Source organism: Lathamus discolor, chromosome 2, assembly GCF_037157495.1.
Source record: "Lathamus discolor isolate bLatDis1 chromosome 2, bLatDis1.hap1, whole genome shotgun sequence".
Classification (NCBI taxonomy): Eukaryota; Metazoa; Chordata; class Aves; order Psittaciformes; family Psittacidae; genus Lathamus; species Lathamus discolor.
Genome location: NC_088885.1, coordinates 50749926 through 50762852, shown reverse-complemented (window position 1 = coordinate 50762852; position 12927 = coordinate 50749926).

Here is a 12927-nt window from a genome sequence, read left to right as displayed (position 1 = left end):
TACTTTGTCCTCTTGTGCTGTACTGTATGTAGACTACAGCTGGCATCAGTTGTTCATGTTTAGTTTCAATCAGAGTCCATGCTGTAAGTAAAAGGCAGCGAGTTTGCATTCACAAAATGCCCGCGGGCGTACCAAGTTTTTCCTTTTGCTAAATCCATGGGGAAGTCAAGAAGTCCTGGTGTCAAACGGCTGATACTGGAAAAAGAGAGTTCTTTCTGGCTGGAGAACATTACTGTAAGGAACATATGCCTCAAGCAGAGCTTGCACATTTGCCTTACGAGGAATATTCATCCTAGATAATACACAATACTTTGAACAGCTGCTCATTTAGTATGCTTTCTGCACTATGGGAGCAGTCCTTCATAGTACATTTGCTAATTTTAAATTTAGTGCTCCTAAAAGTATGGGAAAATGGGCCATGCTTTGGAAAAACAGGAGAGGTGTGAGAAGGGAGAGGTGACACCAGCACAGGGCTGGTCTCCCCAGGCTATCCCTGTGTTGTGAGCAGCCTTGCGTCACAGGACAGAGTGGCTCCAGCCCAGGAATGTGCCTTGAAGAGTTAGAACAGACTGGGATTATGTACATAAATATCTCCTTGACCCTGATCCCTGTGTTAGGCCTGAAGGAAGAGGATAGAGCATTAATTAGGTAGGAGACCTAAAGGTAGGCTCTAAATTAGTGAGGAAGCCTGTCTTGCCAAAGGCATTCTTATCCCACCAGAAAGCTGCTCGTGTGCTTGCAGCTGGGCTATTGTGGCGAGAAGCTCCTGGGAAACACAGAGTGAGTCCTCAAAGAAGGGAACCACGGGCATAATTTTTCCTATAACTACCTAGAATCTGCCCAAGCTTGCCCAGAAATTAAGAAATGAGAGCCTATGACCATTGAGCCTAGTTCGTTCCTCCTCAGCCTGATTATGTGTGGATTTTAACTGAAGGGTGACTGCTTTAACTGAGCACTGTGAAGCAAATGGCATGGTAGAAATAATTTTGTTGCAAATAGAGCATACAATGGAGAAATTAATTTATTTTACTAGCAAATAAACTTGATATTTATAAAATCCAAGAAAAGAAAATAAGTAACTGTAATAATGGGTTACAGTTCATTCCCCATGTCCACACATTTAAATATTAACATACCAAGGAAATGTGGTTCATCTATAATGACAACAAGCCTTCCAGATTGAAGTTCGGGAAGTTGTTTGTCTTAAGTCAAACTGTGAATTGTGTATGTCTGATAATCGTCCATTAGGGAGGGAAAAAGAAGTTCTAGAAGACCAAATAGAAATGCAGTATAAAGTGAATTGTATCGTATTCATATACTTGTGTGTGTTTGAAGAGGTGGGTTTCTGAAGAGTGTAACTTAAGGTAGGGCTTATGAGCAGCACTGAACTTCTGTCATGAAGCTGATAGAAACCAGTGTCAGAAGAACAATGCCTGACATTACAAAATTACAGCATATCAAAAACTCAAGGAGAAATGTATCATTTCTTTTTTATACACCTATGCGTGAGCTGCCCACACTCATTTCTGGAATGGTATTTTTGGATCTGGAAGCCTATTTTTTTTCCCCTGGTCAGCCTGGGTGTAGGACTGTGCTCACATGGCTATGCTGCTTGCGGGACAGCCTGGACATGGCGCCATGTCTGCCACATATGTATGAGTAGGCATGTATGTGAGGTCTTGTGTCTCAGTGCATCCATCTGGCAAAGGTGAAGGCTTCAAGATGATATGGTTGCTTAAAGTATGTGTTTGGGTAGGAAAAATGCAGGTGGGTGTGAGACACCTCAACTGATAACAGATGATGCTGGCCCAAGAGTGGCTGTGAATAAACGTATTGTGAAAGCTGGGGAAAGATTCCTGACCATCCTACAACACTTCTGTGGAAGAGCTGAGGACAGAAACAGAGCTATAATTTAAATACAGACCTGATGTGACTTCTAAACTGTATTGCAAAACGCTTCTTTTCAGAGCAAACACCCGGGCTCAGAGACCCAAACTACATCCCATGAGAAAATAAAGCTATTGGGATAGAGGGCAGTTGAGTAACAGCATAATTAAAATGATACACCGAAAACAAAATAGTTATATCTCAAGACAGGGGGACACAATCACAAACAAAATACCAACAGATAAGGGTTCCTTCTCCTCACTTGGAAGCTGCCACAATGAAAATGCTTTGATTCGGTGGGGTTTCCACCCTTTTTCCTGGTCTTTGAGCTAAGACTTGGCAGGACTTTGGTCTTAAATAAATGATCTCAGAGTGTGTAGGTGTCAAAATGTTAAAAATGTATTGTTCGAGGTTTTGCCCAGTCTTTGCTCCATGCTACTGCCCGCCTTTGTGGGCAGCTTGCAGACCTGCAAAGCCTACTTCTGGAGGTAACGCAAAGTTGTTTTTCTCTGGCAGCATGGCTGCCTTTACAGAAACTTGCTTTTCCCCCAGATTTCAGAACTATCTCATGAGCTTTTGTATGTATTTGTTGAAATAACACACTAATAAGATGCTTCTTTTGAAAAGAGGAGAGTCAGATATCCAGAAAATATGCCCATTACCATTAGGGAAGTTCTAAACTGCCAACCACGTCTGAAATGTGTGACTCGTACCCACTTGTTCTTCAGGAATGTTCCTAGACATGTGCTACCAAACTTCTCTCACCTACCAAGTGGGGGGATTAGCTTGTTACTATATTGAATGTCGTTGTTTTATTCTGCCCATACAGAAATGTATTTATTTCTGTTTTTTCCCCCTTTGTTTTACATGCTATTTGCACAGGTCTGTTTATTCTGGGATGCACAGGTTAGTCCTTGCATTTTATGTCTCATTCATCTTCCTTCATGTGCAGTCCTAATCCTTTATATTTAAACTTAGCTCACATTTTAGTGCTTTCACACGTTACGTTGACTGGGGAGCACCTCATCCCCCTGCAGCTCACATATTGATGGGGATAGTGGTGGTGGTACAGTTGCCTATGATTAGGTATATTTAATTCTCCTCCTCCCAGTGAGCAAGTTGGAATCTGGTTTAAGAGACATTGCTGTTTGCAAAACTTTACTCACTGCTGCCTGTAGCACTGAAAACTCCAGGCAAGGCAATTTTTCTCTCCACTGATGAGAATTAAAACAGTTAAAGCCACACACAGATCTCAATTTTAATAAATGTCCATGTTTGAAACCAGGATCTATTCAGCTGCTGTGTCAGCACAGCATGACTTCTCACAAGTTGTAGCTAAAAAGGGTTAGGAGAGGTGTTGGGAACTGTCAGCTTTGTTAAGTACCTTGTTGGTGCCCTCTTAACCACCAGCTGTTAACTACTGATAGTGAGAGAAGTGGCCACTTCCTAAGTGGCTGAGGTGACCTGAGATGACATTTCCAAGTGGGCGGTAGGCTACCTTGCTGCTCTTGTCACAACAAGCAGAGACTGCTCATGTCATTTGGCATGTCATGTCAAGTATCTGAGACTTTGCCTCTGCCTCTTCCAGGAGGCCTCATGTCGTCACTGCAAAACCAACCCAAAAAAGCAAGAAGTACGGGAGAGCAAAATACACGCTCTCGTAATGAGTCTGAATGCTTTGATTTCAGAAAAACGCCTCCGTGTTTGACTTTGAAGAGGCAAGCTAACAGTGCAAAATGGCAGAGCACACCAATGCCAATAAACAAATGCACCTCTTAAAGGTATTAGGTTAAAACTGATGAAATATATGTTTCTGCTGATTTTTGGAGCCCCAGCATGTGACAGCTTTGGATGGTTTAATATGTTAAGCTGAGCAATGCTGGTTGTGTATCGCTGTGTAAGATCAAGAGATAGTTTGAAGCTTCTTTCATAGACTGCACACTCAGAGCTGAGGAAGGGCAGGAGCTCTCAGATGTTAAGATGCACCAAGCAAATGCTTCCCACGGCACCTGGAAGGGACACTCACCAAAGGTGCATAACTTGATCATGGCAGCAGATGCAAGCCACAACCTGTCATAATGGTAGTGTTGTGACAGCGTTGGTTTTACTGCTTTGGGATTCAAGGCGAGGAGGTAACCAGCACTAGGGCCTTCTCAGTGCTGTGAGTCACGCTCTATACCCATAAAAGTGATTTGTCAGCTACCTGGCCCACTGTCCTGTCTTTGATAGTGACTAATAGTGGATGCCTAAGGGAGAGCACAGGAACAGGCTAAGCATGTAATTACACCTCACCAAAATGTTTTCCCAGCTGCAGTGCTCTGTTCCTCTGAGGCTCCTGGATCCAGAAATGGTCTTTCTGTTGCCCAGGGTGTTGGGATTTTTTTCCACTCAATTGCCTCTTAGCCTAGAAAACTGATCAATAGGTCCTATGGCAAGGGATCCCTCATCTGACTCCACTGGGTAATGGGATAACTCCTGTGTTTTAAACCTCTCTTTTATGGCTTCCTTTGTTTTCCTCCCCTTCTCCATTCTGATGTTGGTAGAGACCCCGAACACTACACCCTCATTCACCTTTTTATAGCCACTCACAATTTGGCACATTTTGCCTCATGCCAGCCTTTGGTTAGCTATTTTATGGCTCAAGATGTCCAGCATATCGAACCATTCCTTGCAGAAAAGCCTTTTCCTACCTTTGGGGCCCTCTCAGCTAGGTCAGGAAAGCTTGTTAAACAGTGGCTGTTGCTCAGCTCTATAAATTGTGATGACCATCCAGATGATCATGATGAGCACTTTGTCACCTTCCTAATACCCCACTATCAGCCCGACAGAAAAAGGCCACGCAAAGCCTGGGATGCAGGAAGAGCAGACCAGCGCTTGAGACCTGGCTCTGATGCCCTCAGTCTCACCAGGCTCTCACAGGCTCTGGAATGAGAACACATGAGCTCATGGCAGCGATGGTATCTCCAGAGCATGGTCCCAACACCTTCATCCTCATTCCCACCCCCTCAGCCGAAAGCGCGTCACAGGGCATTCCCTGGCAGCTGACAGGACGTTCACCTTCTGACTCAGGCACAGCTCCTGCAACCACTCGCTGTTCCTCAGGCTGCAAGCATTAACTGCCTGTAACTGCTTGGCTGGCAGGTTGGCAGCGCTGGAGTAAGTGCTTCATTGTCACAAGTGCCTGGTGTGGCCACTGCCAGTTCGCCTGCTCCCATGGAAAGCCAGCACCGGCTGTATGGTGCCTGTCAACCAGGGGGACGGGTCCAGTAACCTTTGGAAGACACATCCGGTCTTGGTGTAACACATTCCTGCAAACAGTGCTGGAGATGTGGGCAGCGTGACTCCATGCACCCCTTATTTCCACAGCACTGCCCTTGGCAGCTTTTCCACTTCCAACCTCTTGTCCAGTACGCAGATGATACTTCCCATCTGTAGCAATCTGGGCTGTGATTTTCCCTGTTTCCCTCAGCATCTCTTGTGCGGGGACTGCTGAATGCAAGTGTTCACTTACTGGGTCTTAGGGTCCCTGACATCATCTGGGAAATATTATATGTCTGGGGAGCTAGTTATGAGGACACATCCGTTTACCTGATTTTTTCAGTGGTAGGGAGGATCCAGAGGGTGCAGGACATCAAGCACTGGTTCTTTAAGTGCAAAGTCAAAATGGGCCCATTGATCCACTTCCCTCCCCTTCCAAAATGGTTGTGCCAGGATCTGTCAAAACTCAGAATGAATCTGGGTTTGCAGCTCCACTTTAAATGCAATTTGGTCGACAGGTTTTTGATCTGAGTGCAGATGCAGGCTCGAGTGACGGGTAACCTCTGCTCACCGTGCCCCTGCTTCAGGAGATAGCCCTGCTATGGTTTGCAGGAAGGGTTGTTTTGGGTGCATCTGAACCCACAGCCTCTTCATTCTCAGCAGGATTCAGGTCTGGTGGTGTCGGGTTTTAATCAACAAAATGACTTCCCTTGAAACCACAGATTTTTCTTTCATGAATATGTAGGAAAATATTATTCAGCTCTTGTAATGCAAGTCTCCGGTTGCATTAGGAGATGGGATGTGATAGAACACGACGGTAATGAGTCACCTCATATCATGTTTTATTGTGATGTGTCAGCTGAGAAAGCTAGAGACCTATAGGTGTTTCTACCAGCCCAATTATGAAACAGCTGCTGCTTCATGCAGAGATTACTAAGTTTTTCCTAGGCTAGTTAGCAGGTAGGTTTGGGTCTGTGGTTTAGCAATGTTTTGTTTAAGTTGCAAGCAATGAGCTGCCTTCAGAATCTCTTTTTCACCCAGAAAAGTCATCAGTCTCTTGTTAGCAAGGGTTAACCTTGCTCAAAACCTCCAGTCATCAAGACATTGTCTGTCTTGGCAGAGAGGAAAGTTCGTGAGATTGCCTTTATTTTAGGGCTATTTTCTGCTGGCATTGACTAGAAGAGGGTGATGATGCCATCGCGTGTTGCTGCTGTAGAACTGAGAATATGAAGGCATGATCTGGAAAGTCAGGAGGTTAGAAACTGACCCTATGCTTCTCAGTTTAATCCAGAGAGTGACAGATGCCTAGGCACAGGCAGGAAAGCTTAAAGGGTTTTCAGAGTAGGCTTTTCATTTCCATCGCTGCTGGCTGCATTACTGGTGGTCAGTAAGAAATACACAGGACCCTTCAGGACATTGCAGCATTCCTGGGTATGAGATTGTGTCTGTGGGATGTGGGTGATGGAATTGGTGGAGTTCCTCTCCACCACTGGTCTGGTAAGACCTGCTTTGCCTCCTGCTGGGCAGTCTGGCGGTATCTGGTATACATGATGATGGTATGTATGGTGACGGTAGAAGAGAGGTATTGAAGGTTTTTCTTTGTAAAGTTTAGGTGAGTTTTGAGAATAAGGATTTATATGTTCAGTTTTTCTTGTATTAATTCTGACTATGAGTGGACTGGGGGATGGGCCTGTAGCTCCTAGCCCTTCACACAGGGGACAGATATGGGGCAGATATGCATGTCTCCTCTCCCACAGCTCGATGGCTGCTCCTGACTGTGACTCTTCGGCAGTGCCTGTCCCTTGAGCCCTACGTCTTTCTACAGCAGGAAAAGTCGATTCGGTGAAATGCTCTGGGGTTTTTGCTGTGTCAATAAGCAGAGACCAGGGTAGGACCTTTCCCTTCATTTTTATGCTATGGTTTGAACTCCCCTTCTTTAAGTGCTAGTCTCACACCATTAACCCCTTGCAGCCCTGGTTTGAGGAGGTTTCTGAGCAGGGTTGTAATGCTTCAGAGGAGGCACTGGGGAGGGAAGCTGAATAATGGAAATGTTAATGGACCTTTCATTGCACACCAGATACATCATTACTTAATTTCTTTGCTTTTGTCTCCTGTTTTTATAGGTCTGTTTTTCCCCTAATCAATAACATTCATCCTACTCAGTGAACAGGCTTGATATTGTTTTTATGGTGTGAAAATTACTGTTGCTTTGACTGCCTCCTATTACCAGGTGACGCTGCTTGACAGAAAACAATGAATCTTCCCATTATTTGGAAAATAAATGTGATTTATGGGAGGAGCAATCGATACTGGTCTGCGTCTTGCTGTCAGAGTGCTTGCTTTGTTGAAATAAGGCTTTTACCTTTGGAGTGTGAAGGCTGTTTGTCTAGTCCTGTGGAGTAATTTGTAATACCTATTTTTTAATCTCAGCTTTTATTAAGATTTTTTTCTAGATGATTATGTTAAGGAAAACGTCTGGTTTCTTTTTATGAGTTTGATGTCTATGTGGAAAGCAGTTTGTAGGTGTGAAGTTAGGCACTCTGTCAGGGAAGTTGTGGATGCTGGAGAAGATGGGGGGAGGAGGAAGGGGAAAGCTAACCGCTGAGCACCTGCTATCACTTCACTCGCTGGAGAGGTGATGGTCAGAACTGAGGATTTATTATTAAAATCCCACAATATTGATAGCAAACAATGGTCCAATTTAACTGCAAGGAAGCAGAACCACATCACCTGAGAGCTGTGCAAGGCATTACTTAGAGATGTCTGGGGGGTCCTTTGTGTTTGTTCTTTCTCTTTTGTAGCCACTTCTCCGCTGCCTACCAGTTGGCCTTGGCCATTGTGGGCCACCTCTGCTCCTACACCGCACAGGTGTGGGCCCTATTCCCCTAAGGCCCATGCTGAAAATGTCTTGGAAGAACAAGTAAACAAAGAGCTTACCTATCTGGGGACACTTTCTGTGCCTCTCTTAGGTCAAAGGAACTAAAGGACTTCCTCATCAGTTTGGATTTACTCTTTTTTAGTTAAAAATTGACGTGACTCCAAGTCCCCTCAGCTCTCCAGAAACTACAGTTCCTGTGTATTTGCACAGGCAAAGCATTTCGTCTCACTGAGTGCATATATCATCATCACTGCGAGCAATTACAGTTGAAGCTAAACCCTGAGCTCTTCTTTGTAGTTGCATCTCCCATGCCAAGGAAGAGCAGGCACACCCCCAGGGCAGCAGAGTGGTGGGTCACCTCAGCTGGGCATGAGGGACCCACACCTTCAAGCATGGATGCTCTGGGAGAGCTGCGATGCCCCAGACCACCAGATGTTGGAAAGCCACCCAAGTGATTCCAGTCTGGGGTGGAGATTTTCACCTCTTAGGAATCAAATGTAACCTCAGCAAATGATTCTGTCCTACAATGCACTGCATAAGGGGACAGCTCTTTTACCAGTAACTTTGCAAAAGCAGTCCTGTGTCCAAAAAGGTGCATCTGCATATTTGGACACATAATACGGAATACACAGCTATTAATCCTGCACAAAGGGCCAAAGACACACAGCCCAAATTATTTCTTTGTATAGAACTGAGCTGCTCAGATCAGGAGATTTTTGTTAAGTAACTTAGGATGCAGGTACATCAGATGGGAAGAGGTTGATCATTAGTTTTGAAAAGCCAGTTTTATTTCAGCTAAGTTTTATTTTGTAGATGGTTTACTGTCCCTTCCTGCTAGCCTTCTTGCTCTGCTTTGGGGCTGACTCCTGCTCAAGATGAAGTGAACACCTGAAAGTTGTTTCTTTCTCCATAGAGGTAAATATGCATGAGCACCTACTCATATATATATGTACCTTAAGCACCCTTCTGGATATTTTCAACCACTTTGCTTAGACCAAGGGGATGGATACTGTACTTAGCAGCTAAGAAGCTGAAGCAAACTGGAATTGCTGTTTATCAGTCTTACAACAGTGGAATCATCAGTTTTCTGAATATCCTTCCACAGAGCTTTCATTTCTCAGGCCTCTGAGTTTATGTTCAGGTAATGCCAACACTGGGGTGAGCTAAGCCTGATTTGGGTCTCCTCAGTGGAACTTCTTTGTTTTATGGTCAAGAGGAGAATATTACGAAAATCTGATCTGCTACGTTATATGGGGCCATATAATTTCACTTAATGATGCCTGCATTGAAGTTATGATCTCATGGCAAACCCAAGTGTATCTCATAGAGAAACATCCAGGCACAACTGGAATTAATTATCTCTTTTAGGCATCATCCCTTACAGAAGGTACTTCAGTTTACTCAGTTCCTCAAACAGCAGCCTCTTCTATGCAACTGCCTGTCTGGTTCCAGTGCTTTTACACAGGTAGGACCACGTCTGGCCAGGACTAAACATAGGGTTTGTGCTGAGTTAGTGACAAAGAATGGGTTTCAGTGGATAAAACAGCATAAATACAGCTGCCAGGGTGGCTGTAATTATACTTTGATAAATATAATTACACTATTGTTAAAGGGACTTTAGTGTCATTTATTTCTTAGACTTGCAAGAGTTGGATATAGAGCTGTCAAAGGGACTCCACAGTTTTGTTTCCTTATCTAAAATTAGAGCCCCAGGACACAGCTGTATTTCTGTACTTTGAAGATTAATTTAAACTAAATACCGTACTTTTTGTATCAAGCTCTCTCCTTTTGTCTGGGATTTTTGTCACATGGATGTCCTTACTGCAGGTGCAGCTCTTCCTGCTGTCCCACTTTGCAGAGGACATATTTCTGTGTGCTTATGTGGCTATTGGTGCAGGATTCAGGGCTGTGTGTTTTAGCACTGTATTTCTAGTGATCAGCACCTTTACTGTGGTAATGACACATGAACTTGAAGAGGTGTTATACATTGATGATCGTACCTACGCAGGAAGTCTGAGGTAAAATTCTGGACTTATTTAAGGTTTCACATATGTAACATAAATAAGCTATTGCTCTGTATATCATTAGACTGAATCTCACTCTTAAAGAATATTTGATTTTGATCAAGAACCAGACTAGCCAAGGAACAGAAGCACCATATTGTGATCCCAGAATCTGTTCATAATTTGATGACATTATCAGGATATGCTCTCTATGAAAGATCCTGAAAAGGTCCTCCTTTTTAAGTTAAACATTGTGGAGTGTACGATATTTTTCTGAATAGAATTAACCATTCTTTAATTTATCCCTGGCGTTTTTTGTGCTATTTGCACTAATATATACTGATATTCAGTGAATTACATCATGATGAATCCTTCCAAATGCAGTGGTGAAGAAATCCCATCAACCCACATTACTTTAAACCAGCTTTTGCCAACTAATTTGTGTTGCTTCAAACATGGAGTGCTTTACTAGGATGAGTTAACTCCAATACTTACATAGTAAACCCCCAAATCCAGCTATCATTGATGAGCCTAGCAGGAGCTTTGCTTCACAAAGCTTGATGTACTCCCGTCAGGTTCCTGACTTCATAAATAAAGCAGTGCTCTGCTTTCCCCCTAAGAAGAGGTTGTTGTGTTCCTTGCTCCTGACTCTCATCAAATTGAAACCGTTACTAAAACAGCTTTTTGGCATCAGCCAAGGGCTTTCTACTTTGTAAACTACCTTGTCCTCATTTTTGATACAGCTGAATTCCCTAGCACGTTAGCCTAATTTATCAGCTTTGTGAAAAATCTGTTACAATTTCTTCTTTAATGTCCTTCTGGTTTTCTGCAATTCCAGAGCATTTGTAGATGCAAAGTGTATTAATCTGGAAGCACAATTTTTGCTGGAGGATTTGGCCCTTAAGGATACGAAGTTCAGAGTTGGAAATCTGAAGTGAGGGTGTGTTGGAGGCAGAAAGTGGTTTGATGTATGATGCATGGCCACATTACAAACACAACTGTGCTTGAGAAGGTGGCTTTCATGGTTAAGAGAGTAGACTGGGGCTTAAGAGGATCTGCATTCAGTTCTTTATTCTCCTCCTGCCTTCTTGAGTCAATATTAAAACGGTCACCAGCTAGCCTATATCCCTGTTCCCTGTGTATAAAATGAGGTAATTTAATCTCTTGCTCTTTCTTACACTCCCTTCAATCCATTTAGCCAATTAATTCTTCAGACTAAAATCATGCTGTTTCACAAGGCAATCATGCAGAGAAATAATGTGGAGCAATACAGATTAAGCAGTTTTGTAGCTTATAAAAATGAAATTCAGCCCTAGAGAGTACACTCCTTACTACCAATACTGAGACAACACATTTCTTTCTCTCCCTGAAACCTAGACACACTAGAGATGGAGATAGGTGAGGTCTGCTAAGTACCCTGCTCCAGCCTTCTGCAGGTGGCTCTCTAATTCTACCTACTTGTATTTGTACTGCAGGCGTTTGTACAACCACAGCCATATCTCTGGGAAAGCCCTCAGGTAAGGGTGTTAATTTCACTTCTGTCTACAGCTATCTGCAAAATTGTTAATTCAAATAAAATGTAAAATAAAATGCAATTAGTTTATCCCATGTTTGTCAAGAGAAAACAAAACTGAACAGCTTACATGGTACTTGGAAGAATAACACATTCCTGCCCTTTGGCATAATTCAGCCTATAACTCTTTATCCAGCTGTTCCTGTGCAATGACATCCACCACTCTGGGATGTGACACAGAGCAGAGCTATAGAAAGATACCTTCTTGATCTAGAGGAATATTTCAGCACACCCATCACAGGAAAAGTTATTAAACCCCGTCAGTTATTTAACTTCTGCATTTGAAACCTGCATGTTTTCAGGGCATGGGTTAGTGCAGAAGAAATGTAACCACTTCTCTTCTGTCTTTCCTTTGGCTCTGCCCTCAGCATACTGGATGTGAGTCCCACTGGAGTGGAACTGACCCAGTAACTGTCCTCTGTGAGGGGTTTAAATACATTTTCCTGCTTGTTAGAGAAACCTAATGTAACCCTAACTATCCAAGCCAACTAGTGTGGTAAAGAGATGCTCTAAGATGTCAAGAATCCAGAGCAAAAGGCGCCCAGAACAGCTACCTTTAATGGAATTAGACAGCTTAGCTAAATAAATAAGTAACTATTGCTTGTGGAAAAAAATCCCAGTGATTTCCCCTGAGGTAAAATCAGTAAAGCAAAAGAAAAAATAAAAAAGTCTAAAAAAAAAAAATAATAAATCCCCAACCATAAACCCAAAGGGACTTGTCAACTTTACGGCAGAAATTGGAGAGGCCACTCAAGCAAGAAGAGGATTAGGCTATCTCCTATCAAAGCACGCATGGACTGGATTTTTACAGCAACTTAAACAGAAAGTAATGGCATTTTAAGGTGGTAGTTTGGGATTTTTATTTTTTTCCAATTGTGGCAAAGATTGGAAATAAAAATACACGCAATACAGTCCCTAAGGTAATGCCTTTCATTCACTCAGGAGCAGTGCGTCTGTCCTCCTAGGTCCATCCACTTTAACAATTATAAAACTGCTTTGCACAGTGACCCCCAAAGGCAGTGTTAAACATTTATACCTTTGGGTAAATCTATGAAGAACTATGTCACATGGTGCTGAACATGAGAATGAACTGGCCTGGCTGTGGGAAGGAAAGCACATAGCTGGTGATGAAGTGTCCTGGATGCCGCCTGACGCGGGAGAGCTGGAAGCAGCTATGCCACCACAAATCCTGCCTCCTAACCCCCTCTGACCTGGGCTCCTGATCCCAGACACATCAGCGCTCAACTATTTTGAATCTGCTCAGGCTTCCAAAAATACCAGGCATGCCCTGAGCATACTCACATTAGCACAGCCTCTGCCTTGAGAAC